This window comes from Capricornis sumatraensis, chromosome 16 (assembly GCF_032405125.1).
Source record: "Capricornis sumatraensis isolate serow.1 chromosome 16, serow.2, whole genome shotgun sequence".
Classification (NCBI taxonomy): Eukaryota; Metazoa; Chordata; class Mammalia; order Artiodactyla; family Bovidae; genus Capricornis; species Capricornis sumatraensis.
In genome coordinates, this window is record NC_091084.1 from 51683682 (window position 1) to 51695672 (window position 11991).

The 11991-nt window shown below is 45.8% G+C and overlaps 1 pseudogene; it reads left to right on the top strand.

Moving 5' to 3' along the window:
- Positions 1 to 7438: 7438 nt before the first annotated feature.
- On the top strand, positions 7439 to 8443 carry LOC138092204 (olfactory receptor 52K1-like; annotated as a pseudogene).
- The last annotated feature ends 3548 nt before the right edge of the window (positions 8444 to 11991 follow it).

Below are 11991 nucleotides of genomic sequence, written 5' to 3' on the forward strand. Positions count from 1 at the left end.
TCATAGGTTGAATGGTGGCCCCCAAAAAGGCCTAAGCCTTAACCCTTGGAACGTATGAACGTGACATTACTTGGGAAAAGGGTCTTTGCAGATGTGATTGGATTAGGGATCTTTGTATGAAATCATCCCAGATTATCCAGGTGGGCCCTGATCCAACAGCCAAAGTCCTTATGAAACCAGACTAGAAGACCTTGTGAAGACGAAGGCAGAGCTGGGAGAACCAGCCGAGGAAATGCCTGAAGACGGCCCTGCCCACACCTGGGCTTAAGACCTCTGCCCTCCAGAACCAGAGGGAACGGGTTTCCGCTGTTTTAAGGCAGTTTCCAGTTAGCGGCAGTTTGTATGGCAGCCCTCGGACACTAACACGAAGGCTCAAAAACAGCGAGCAAACACCTCAGACAGGGCCGCGCTGGCCACAGTGTGTGCTGGCCCAGCTCTGCGCCCTGCAGGAGCTGCCAGTCCTGGGGGAGACAGACTTGCCTGGGCTCCTGCCTCAGGCCTGGGCCCTGCCCCTCAGGAGAGTCATGGACAAATGGGGGAGCCCAGTCAGGGGACAGGAGAGCCCAAGTCGGGGGGCACAGGAGGTCCACTCCTGTGAGGAACCCCTCCTCTTGGCAAACCTCCCACCTGGGCCTGGGGGTGAGCAGGATTTAGAGGGCCCCCACTGCTCTGAGAGGCCCCCAGCCCTGACTGCCCCCCACCCTGTGGCCACCTCTGACTGCCCTGCTGCCAGCTCCACCCTACAGTGGTGAAACAAGCCCAGGTCAGGGGAGATGCTCTTGGGCTCCAGACCACACCTCCTTGATTGGCTCCGGCCCTCACCCCCATGTCTGAGGCTTTGGGATCAACCATGCCCACCGTCATCACCATTCCCTCCTCCTCTCTGCCTCTGTGGCTGCTTTCAGACCTTCCAGATCTGGTTCAAATGTCCCCTCCCGTATGAAGCCTTCCCTGACTGGGCCAGAGCCGTGACCAGAGATGAGGTGAGGTGGAAAGAGCCATATCTGGGTCAGATGACCCAGCCCAGCATTGCCACAGGTCTGCCGAGTAACTTGGATAGGTGCCCTCAAGTCTCTGCCTCTACATGGTCCCCTTCTAAATGCCGTATAATCTTATTTTAGCAGGCCCTCTTACAACCTCTTCTCCCTTTCTCCCAGAAACATCATCTAAGTACCACCTATCCTTTAAAAAGCCTACGGACTCTTGACTCCCCATCACTGACATGTGGAGCCTGCTTGCCGGACTAACCAGCATCCTGCATACACTCCCTGACCTGCTTTGGCAGAGCCACCCTGGGGCGGGCTGCAGCCTGAGTTTGGGGTGTGAGGACAGAATTCCCCCTGTTTCTGGGGAGTTACACCTGTTAGCTCCAAAGCAGGGACCATGGGCAGCCCAGATCAATAGGAAGGGCCTTGCCTGGATGTCAGGAGACCGGGCTCCAAGCTGGCCCCGTGGAGGCCCTCAGACACCAGGGAGTAGTCAGAGGGTACTGCCCATTGGCTGAGCCGGAGCCTGGGCTCCCGGGGAGACGAGTAGGGGTGCATAGAGTTGCACTGTGGGAGCCGCACTGCTTCTCTCTGCTTCTGCCCGACCGTGCCGGGTGAGTATCACCTCTGGGGGTGGCCCAGGGGGACTGTGGGGTCTTCACTAGAGGCTCTGACCGGGGAGAGGGTAGCAGGAGTGGAGACAAGCAGGGCTGGCAACAAAGAAGGAGGACAGCTGGGCCTCACACCCCTGGCTGTCATCGCCTGTCTCTGGACAATCACACGACTAGCCCCAGTCCACACCAACATCCCCCGTCCCCAGCTCCAGGTCTTCTCAGAAGGAAATCCTTTTCTTTTCCTTATTCCCCCAGGAAATCAGTTGTTTTCTTTTTAATTTATTAATCTATTTTGGGCTGCGTGGGGTCTTCGTTGCAGCAGGCGGGATCTTCATTGCGGCATGCAGGTTTCCCTCCAGATACGGCATGTGGGCTCCAGAGCTCATGGGCTCTGTAGTTCTGGCCTGGGGGATCAGTAGCTGCAGTGCACGCGGGCTTAGTTGCCCCGCAGCATATCCCCCCGGCCCCTCCCCCCCCCTCCCCCCACACAAAGATCAAACCCGCGTCTTTTGCATTGGAAGGCAGATTCTTAACCACTGGACCATCAGGGAAGTCCCCAAAGGGAACCTTTTTCTAAACCTAATCTGGAGACCTCCTTTTTGAAACTGAGTCTCAATAGTGGAAAATCAGCCAGAGTTTAATTAATCCTCTCATTGCTACTCTGCCATCTTCTTTTTTCTTATCATTTCCTTCCACAGGACTCTCACCAAGCCCAGGTGTCTCCCTTGAGGTGTAGTGACTGTAAGAGGCACCTGGGCTTTGGCATTCTAATCCCACCCCCACCAATTCTGGGCTTGATGTCATTAGGCTATTTGCACCCCACTGCCCGCCTCCCCACCAAATTCCAGCTCTCAGGTTAGATGGTCTCTCTTCTGGGGAGTTTTCCCTGCCCCAGAGGCTGTTAGACATTTCCCTGGGCTCCACAGCTCTCTGCTTCTCCCCCTATTGGACTCCAAACTTCTTGGGCACTGAAACCACATCTAATACATCCATGAACCCCCGTGCCTAAAAGAGTGCCTGGTACATGATAAACATCACAAAATATGTTGAATGAAAAAAGAAAGGATGGCTTCATACATCTGCCAATTGTAAAAACTGCCTACCAGACACTGTGGCTACTAAATGAGATGGAAATATATGTGAGTACAAAACAGAAAACAGACCATGGTAGGGCCTCAGAAATGTGTTCATTTTTCTTCTGCTCCTTCCTATCAATGCAACCTCAAGAAGAAAACTGTCCCTCAGAGTTAACAGAGGACGCAGCTGGGACCAAAGGGGTGACACTGCGCAAAGAGAGCTTTCGAGCCTGACGACCGGGTGAACCACCCACTCATGGCCCCACGGCCTGAGATACAGTAGGAAGCATCTTGATGAGCAGCTGCGCAGGCTGAGGGTGCTCGCAGCAGGGAAGGAGGCGAACAATAGGCAAGATGAGCCCTACAGGCTTCCGCTGTGTGTGGCTGGGAATTCATGATTCTCGATGGTTTTTTTTTTAGGTTACAGAGGCCCAGAAAGGGGATGGGAGGAGGGGCCCATCTACCCAGGACTGGATAGTTAGAGCTTGCTGCCCCCAAGGTGCTGGGGGGTTGGCAGTTCCCATCTTCCTTTTAAGTCCCTTGGATGCAAATAGAAAATCTTCCCTCTCTGATGGCCTTCATTTCTGAGGCTCTAATCCCCACCTTCTGTGTTTTGATGTTAACAAGGCATTTGCCCAGCAGTGAGTGCAATCAGCAGTGAGAATAGGAGCCTCTGTTGTGAGATTCAGTCTATGTGGAGCCATATCTCCAGAAGAGGGTAGGTTCATGCATCCCAGTGTGTGTCACTGAGTATCTCAGTGAGTCTGTATTTGTTTTCACAGACATCCCAAAGGATGACAGTTCCTAATCCGTAGTGTGATTTGAGATGAGCTACAAGAGCTTTGGAGATGGTGATGGACAGGGGAGCCTGGCGTGCTGCAGTCCATGGGTTCGCAGAGTCGGACATGACTGAGTGACTGAATGGCAACAACAGGAGCTGCATGAGTGTGACTCAAAATATCACCGGTTTACATGTTCATTCTTTGGGTTAGGGTATTTAATCACCCTCCTGAAATGCAAATCACCCTGTAGGAGTCTATGCTAATGAATTACAAATTCTTTGTGAAATGGGCAAGTCACCAGAAGAATGTAATTTTCCAAGTTTACTCAAGAAGAGATTAAAAACCTGAGTAGATTGATTGCCATAAAAGAAATCACATGTTACTAAATAGCTATCATCCAAAAAAGTCCGTGCCCAAATTGCTTTATTCGTGAGATTTTCACCCCAAATTCAAGAAATGAAAAATTACTGTGTTATGCCATTCTAGAAATAGAATTTTAAAAAGAAAGTGAATCAATTCATCATGAAGCTGGCATAACTGTGATACCAAAACCTCATAAAAAGATAAAGATAGCTCAAAAAAAACCCTATAGATCTATTCTAAATAAAATACTAGCAAAAATTTCAGTAGTATTTAAAAATATAATCACTATGTATTTTATCTATTTGTCAATGGGTCAAATTTTAAAAGCATTGGCCCGTTATTATTGATGCCAAAAAAGCATTTGAAAACATTAAATACAGACTCAATTTTTTTCATTATTAAAAACTAGCAGCAGGAAGATACTTCTTTAACATGAAAATAATACCTATCTCAAACCAACAAGCAACATCTTAACATAGAAACAGAAACTGTAATAAAACTGAAGGAAAATAAATGCACCTTTTCTTATCATTACTTTTTAACATTATTCTAGAAGTTCTGGTTTCTGAAATGAGATGTAAAACCAGAAATGAAAGTCCAATTATTTTTTTTTTAAGAAAAAAATAATTCTCCCTTGTGTGTGTGTGTCCAGTTCAATTGTGCCTGACTCTTTGTGACCCCATGGACTGTTGCTCACGAGGCTCTGTCCAAGAGCCCATGAGGCTCCTCTGTCCCAGGCAAAAATACTGGAGTGGGTTGCCATTTCTTCTCCAGGGGATCTTCCTGACCCAGAGATGGAACCCACGTCTCTTGTGTCTCCTGAAATGGCAGGCCGATTCCTTACCACTAGCACCACCTGGGAAGCCCAATTCTCCCTTAAATACCCAATAAAATCAACTGAAATATTTTTAGCTAATAAGGGAATTTTTTAAATAGCAGTATATAAGATAAATGGACAAAATCAGTAAACTTCTATATAAGCTTGTTGCCAATTCAAAAAATACAATAGAAAAGTATTATATTCTCAATGATAACAAATTGTAAAATACCTAGGATTTTAACAATAAACTATGGGAGACCCATTCATTATTCAACCAATACTTACTGTCTCCTATATGTCAGGTTTGGTATTAGGTTCCTGGAATAAAAATGTGAGTGAAGTGAACAGAATTCCTGCTGTCACAGACCTATACAAATAACAGAAAACTGCTGAGACACATAAATCAAGACTTGAAGACTTAGAACACCATACTTGATACTAGATGGAAAGACTGAATATCATTAAGATTATCAGTCCTCTGCAGATTAATTCATGGATTTAATGAAATTCCAATTTTTAAAATGCACAATGAGATTATTTTTAGAAATTAGCAAAATGATTATAAAGGTTGGGAGAATGAAACGAGAATAACAAAAAAATTTAACAAAAGTACTTGTAAAGATAAATTTTATTAGAAATTAAGATAAATGATGAAGTTATAGTAATCAATAAAATACAGTACTCTTACAACTTAGTAATAAAAGACAACTAAATTAAAAATGGGCAAAGAATTTGAATAGACACTTCTTTAAAAAATACAAATGGCCAATATGCACATGAAAAGATTCTCAACACCGTCAACCCTCAGAAAAACACAAATCAGGGATTTTCCTTGGTCCAGTGATAAAGACTCTGTGTTTTAAAAGCAAGAGGGGCTGGTTGGATCCCTGGTCAGGCAACTAAGGTCTCACATGCTGCACCACAAAGCCAAAACAAAAGTAAAAGAAAAACACAAATCAAAACCACTAGGATAGCTAGAATAATAAAGAGAGGTAATAAGTATTAGCGAGGATATGGAGAAAATGGAACACTCATCCATTGCTGGTGTGAATTTAAAATGGTGCAGCTGCCTTGGAAAACAAGCTGGTAGTTCCTCAAATGCGGTGGTTCCACAATTCCACTCCTAGGTATTTCCAAGAGAAATGAAAACATATGTTTACACAAAAGCTTGTACATGAGTATTTTATTCATAATACCCCAAATGTAGAAACAGCCCAAATGTCTATCAGCTGATGAGTGGATCAATAAAATGTGATATAGCCATACTATGGAATATTATTCAGCCATTACAAAAAGAATGGCATACTGATATATGCTAATAGCATGGATGAACCTTAAAAACATTATGCTAAGCAAGAAAAACAGCCATAAAAGAGCACATATTGTATAATTCCATTAATATCAATTGTTCAAAGTAGGCACATTCACTGACTCAGAAAGTAGATTAGTGATTGGCTCCTGGGGTTGGGGAAAAATAGGGGTACCAGGTTTCTATTTGGGGTTATGACAATGTTGATTGTGGTAATAGTTGCACAACTCTGTGAATTTACTAAAAACCATTGATGTGTACATGTCAATGTGCATATGTGAATTATATCTCAATAGAGCTTTATTTTTTAAATAGCATGGTACAATTTTTTAATTAATAAATAAATTTTAAAAATAAAAAATAGCATGGCATTGGCACAAGAACAAACAGACTATCACTACCTATAAAACAACCGCTTCACATGTAAGAACTTAATCCAGGACAAAGATTGTAACACAAAGCAGTGTAGGAAATGACACAAGAACAATTATTTAGCTACCTGGGAGAAAAATATCAAGTTAGATCATGACTTAATGTCACATAGCAAAGTGAATTTCATGTATATCAAAACTTAATTTAAAAAATTAAGCCGTGCTTTAAAGAACAAAAGACGGTATACTATCTTTTTGATCTTTGAATGAGAATCATTATAATAAACCAAGAAAAGAACTCACAAAGAGGTGTCTAGAGATTTAATTTTATAAATTTAAAACTCTTAGTCTTAATATCATAAAAAAGATAAAAATACTAACAAGGGACTTCCCTCGTGGTCCAGGGCTAAGACTCTACACTCCCAATGCAGTGGTCTCAGGTTCAATCCCTGGTCAGGGAACTAAATCCCACATGCCACAACTAAAGACACCATGTGCAGCAACTAAGACCCAGCACAACCTAAATAAATAAACAAATAACTATTTTTAAAACAATACTAATGAGATTTGGAAAATCTGTTTCAATATCTGGATATCTGGATAAAAGGGGAAACAATGGTTTTAATATTTAAACTGTTAAGAGAAACAATCCCTGGTAGTACATGGGCAAAAGATAGGAGTAAAAATTCACATGTGGGAGCTAAATCCCACATGCCACAACTAAAAGACAGCATGCAAGTTAAAATGAGATAGTATCTTTCAACCATCAAAGTATTAAGATAATTTTTTTTACTCAAGGCAATTTGGTACTAGCATCAATGACAAGACTGACAACTTTCTTGGAAATCTACTTGCACCTTCATAAATGTTCTTATTATATGATACAGTAATTCTACATCTAATATCTATCCTGAAGAATTTATTTGAAATGCAAAGATTTATCCACAGATGCATATCTCATTAAATAATGAGATTTAGTCTGTCATTTTTTTCTCTAGGGATATTGGAGATTCATGAAAATCAAAACCTAGGGAAGCTGGGGCAAGCCCTAGTGGGTGCAGAAACCAGGCCTCCTGCCCCTCTTTTCTCCCTAGAGCCATCCCACTCCCCAGGGAAGATGTCATCATGGACCAACGGCAGCTCCAACCTGTCCTATACCAGCTTCGTCCTGCTGGGCTTCCCGGGGCTGCAGGAGTCCCGAGCCCTCCTGGTGCTGCCCTTCCTCAGCATCTACCTGGTGATCGTCTCTGCCAACGCCCTGGTCATCCACACGGTGGTGGCCCAGAGGAGCCTGCACCAGCCCATGTACCTGCTCATAGCGCTGCTCCTGGCTGTCAACATCTGTGCCGCCAGCACCGTGGTGCCTGCCATGCTGCTCAGCTTCTCCTCCCGATTCAGCCACATCTCCCTGGCTCGCTGTCTGGTCCAGATGTTCTGCATCTGCTTCCTCATCGTCTTTGACTGCAACATCCTCCTGGTCATGGCCTTGGACCGCTATGTCGCCATCTGCTACCCTCTCCGCTACCCAGAGATAGTGACAGGTCAGTTGCTGGCTGGCCTGGTGGGGGCGGCAGCTGCCAGGAGCACTTGAATCGTTGCTCCAGTGGTGGGGCTGGCCTCCAGGGTTCGTTTCTGCCACTCAGACGTGATCCACCACTTTGCCTGTGAGCACATGGCCCTGATGAAGCTCTCCTGCGGGGATATCTCCCTAAACAAGACTGTGGGGCTTACTGTCCGCATCTTCAACAGAGTCCTGGACATGCTGCTGCTAGGAGCCTCCTACTCCCGCATCATCCATGCTGCCTTCCGAATTTCATCAGGCAGAGCACGTTCAAAGGCCCTGAACACCTGTGGCTCCCACCTGCTGGTCATCTTCACTGTCTACTCATCCACCATGTCCTCATCCATCGTCTACCGTGTGGCCCACACTGCCTCCCAGGATGTGCACAACCTGCTCAGTGCCTTCTACCTGCTGCTTCCATGTCTGGTCAATCCCATCATCTACGGGGCCAGGACCAAGGAAATCAGGCAGCAGCTGGCAACTGTCTTCCAACGGGCACAACACCAAGTCTCCAGTGAGAAGCTCCAGCCCCCGCCCTCACATAGGGAGCTTCCTGCCTGACTCTCCATGACTTGTAGGCCCCAGTCACTCTTACTATCACGTAGGTAAATGTGCAAGTGGTCCATCCCTGCTGTATGTTGGCTTTGGCTGTCTACAGTCATCTTTGAGAATCTTCTAGGCATATCCTGAAAACTGGCTATTCATCCAGAGTTCCACAGTAACCAACTTCAAGATAAGCTTCTGTCACTGATTTCTCAGTTTTCTCCCCCTCTTTCTGCATGTAGCTTTCATTCGTTCATTCATTCATTCACCAGACATCTAGTATACATACGTCATGTTAGCCACACACTTGAAAAGAAAGAAAAAAATTGGTTTCTCCCCTGAAAGAGGTCCCAATCTAGCACGCTGTAAAGGCATGTAACGGTCAATAATAGCTTTATGAACAAAATTCTGTGGAAACATATAGGAAGGGCAATCACTGACATGGAACTCTTCACAGAGAAGGTGAATCTGGCTTGTGTTTGAAGGATAAGGTAAGGTGTTTGCTGGAGAGGAAGGAGATGGAAAGAAAAAAGGCACTCTAGACCAGCATGGTGAGCCACAGAGGCATGTATAGAGATCAGAAACTCCACAGCAGCCCCCAGTTCGGTCTGGTGGGAAGTGAGGTTGGGTCGGTGGGCGGATAAGTGGAGGCCAGATGATAAAAGGCTTTATCTGTCATGATAAGGAGTTTGAGTTTTTACTCCAGGCAGCCACTGAAGACTCTGAAGCAGGGAAGTGGCAAAACCACACTTGTGATTCACAGCGGTCACTCTGCCGTCACAGGAGAGTGTGGATTAGAGGGAGACAAGCCTGGAGGCTGTGACACTAGAGACAACGGTAGCCTGGCCCTGAGTAGAGACACAGGGATGAAGAGAGGTGGAGAGTTGAAGGTTCTTCTAAAGGTTGAGTTTGTGTGTAGGAATCAGGGAGGCGGGAGGAAAACAAGGACAGAAGGCCTCACCAAAGCCAAGGGAGGAGACTGTTTTAAGAAGGTTGGAGTGGTTGGCAGGTTTCAGTCCTCTAATGGGTCAAGAAGAATGAGGATTTGACTAAGTAATATTGTGGAAGTTGATGAGCACTTCAACAAGGGCAGTTCCCTTCCTCGGGTCCTGGGGATACTACTGATGAGCATAATGTGGTTCTCGCTCTCATGGACTTTATCTTTTAGAGGAGGCATAGGCATTAGTCAACTGATGTTAATGCCTCGGAATGGTGGGGGCTGAAACGAACTGCCATGATTCTGAGTGCATCAAGACAGAAGTTTATGGAGGGGAATAGACAGCAGTGGGTGGAAGGGAAGGTGGGCAAGAGGATGTGGGTAAACTTTGAAGAGTAGAAAAAAAATGTAACGCTGAGAGAGGAAAAGACCTGGGTTTGATTCTTGGCTTAGCCACTTCCAGGTTGGGAGGACCATGGGACAATCTTGGAATTCTCTCTGAATTTGTTTCCTCGTCTGCAAAATGGAGAGAATAATATTACCTGCCTCACTGGGAGAGGAGAACTAGTTGAGAGAAAATTAAAGGATGATCCTTTAAAAGAGGGACATATGGGGACAAGAGCAAAGCAGAAAAGTTGGGTCTTGAGATAAGGAACCCTCTTCTTTGGATACAGAGAGAAGGAGTACAGATGTGTACAGAAGTGCACAGCTGTGCTGTTTCTCTAGAAACACTTAGCAGTCTGGGAACAGCTTTCACCCAGCTGTCATCAGGGTACATCAGGACAGGAGTACTGGAGAGAGAGCCATTGAGCTGCCTGCCATCCAACGTGTGAAGGGCAGGGGAGACAGGAGGATTCTGAACAATGGAAGAAAGATGACAGGCCTAGAGGTCATCTTGAGATATAAAAGTAGGGACTGTTATGTTATGGGGAAGGAATAAGGCAGTTTGAAAGAGCTACTGAAGCAGAAGCCTTCAGAGGTGGTGCGTTTATGGTTGGTGATCTAGGGTATGATCACGTATTTGCAGCCTGGACTGGATAGAGAATATGTCACTGATGTTGAAGAAGGCAACAACCCTTAAACAAAGATGCTGGACAGATCATTTTCATAAATGATCCATACCATAGTCCAGGCAAATGGCCAGGGTTGAGGAGGAAATGTCCTCTATGAAAATGGGGAAAGGATCTTGAAGTTATGGATAACAGTGATGAAGGAAGCGGATGCAAAATTAGGAAAACAATCATTTTAAGCAACATTAGGGAGCTACTTTTTTTAAATTATGTCAAGATATGGCTACCCATATCATCAGCCTTAGAAAGACTGGGCACTTCAGGGCAAGAGACAGGTGTTTCCCAGCACATAGCAAGAGGCCACTGACAGAGCCCGATGCCTCCAGAAAAGGCCAGCGAAAGACAGGCAGACAGGAAGAAGATGGAAGCCCCTAGGTAGCAAGAGTGAAAGGAGACCTAACCTGCTCTCATCTTCGCCAGTCCAACCTATATCCCAAGTTTTCCACCAGTTCTGTTTCAGAGTAACAACGTGTCATGAGTATAGCAGTCATAAGGAGGGTGGGGAGTGGCATATTTCTTGATTTTTCTTAGGAAGAACTTGGAGTGGCGAACACATGATAAGAATAGGCAAGCGTGTTGGTGTATTCACAGTGTCCTTGGAAACAGGAGAGTACAGCAGCACAGAAGTCATCCTTCCCAAGCCTGAGTGTGCAAAGAAAGAAGCATAAAGAGGGCAGCACCCGGGTTGGTGGGGGAGCTGTGGTCTTTTGACATAGACAAGGAACTGAGCTCTTCATCCTGCAGGAGGAAATAGCCTCACCCTCAGGGCACTTTTGGTCTAAGGATATACCAGCTACTAGCACTGTCCTGCTCCACCACTCTCCTTCTCTGCCAGAAACGTTCAGGCTTGCAAAGAAGCCCAATAAATGTTTCTTGATTAAATTCAGTGACCTTAATCATAGCCCTAGGGAATATATAAGGGAGGCTGCTGCTGCTGCTGCTGCTGCTAAGTCACTTCAGTCGTGTCTGACTCTGTGCGACCACATAGACAGCAGCCCACCAGGCTCCCCCGTCCCTGGGATTCTCCAGGCAAGAACACTGGAGTGGGTTGCCATTTCCTTCTCCAATGCATGAAAGTGAAAGCGAAATTGAAGCCACTCAGTCGTGTCCGACCCTCAGCGACCCCATGGACTGCAGCCTTCCAGGCTCCTCCGTCTGTGGGATTTTCTGGGCAAGAGTACTGGAGTGGGGTGCCATTGCCTTCTCCGATATAAGGGAGGCAGAGGGTCACAATTCTCTCTGGTCCGAGGAGGCTACTCCTTTCTGGGTCAGATACTGCTCTGTCCCATGACTGTCCAAACCTTCCAGGATGATCTCAAAATATGACAGACCATGTCCTAATCCTCTCCATCGAGTCCCTCAAGGCCTTGCCTTCACGTTCACTGGTAGCACCTCAAGACATTGTTCAACATGGCAAAGAGCAAGAGTTAGAGTCCATGAGACGGCAGTTTGAAACCTAGCTATGCCTGAAGGTTGAGCTGCTGGTCAGCGTGATGAACAAAGAACAAAAGCAGACATACAAAAGAAAATATTAGCACGGAAAGCCCTCTCTGAGCTCT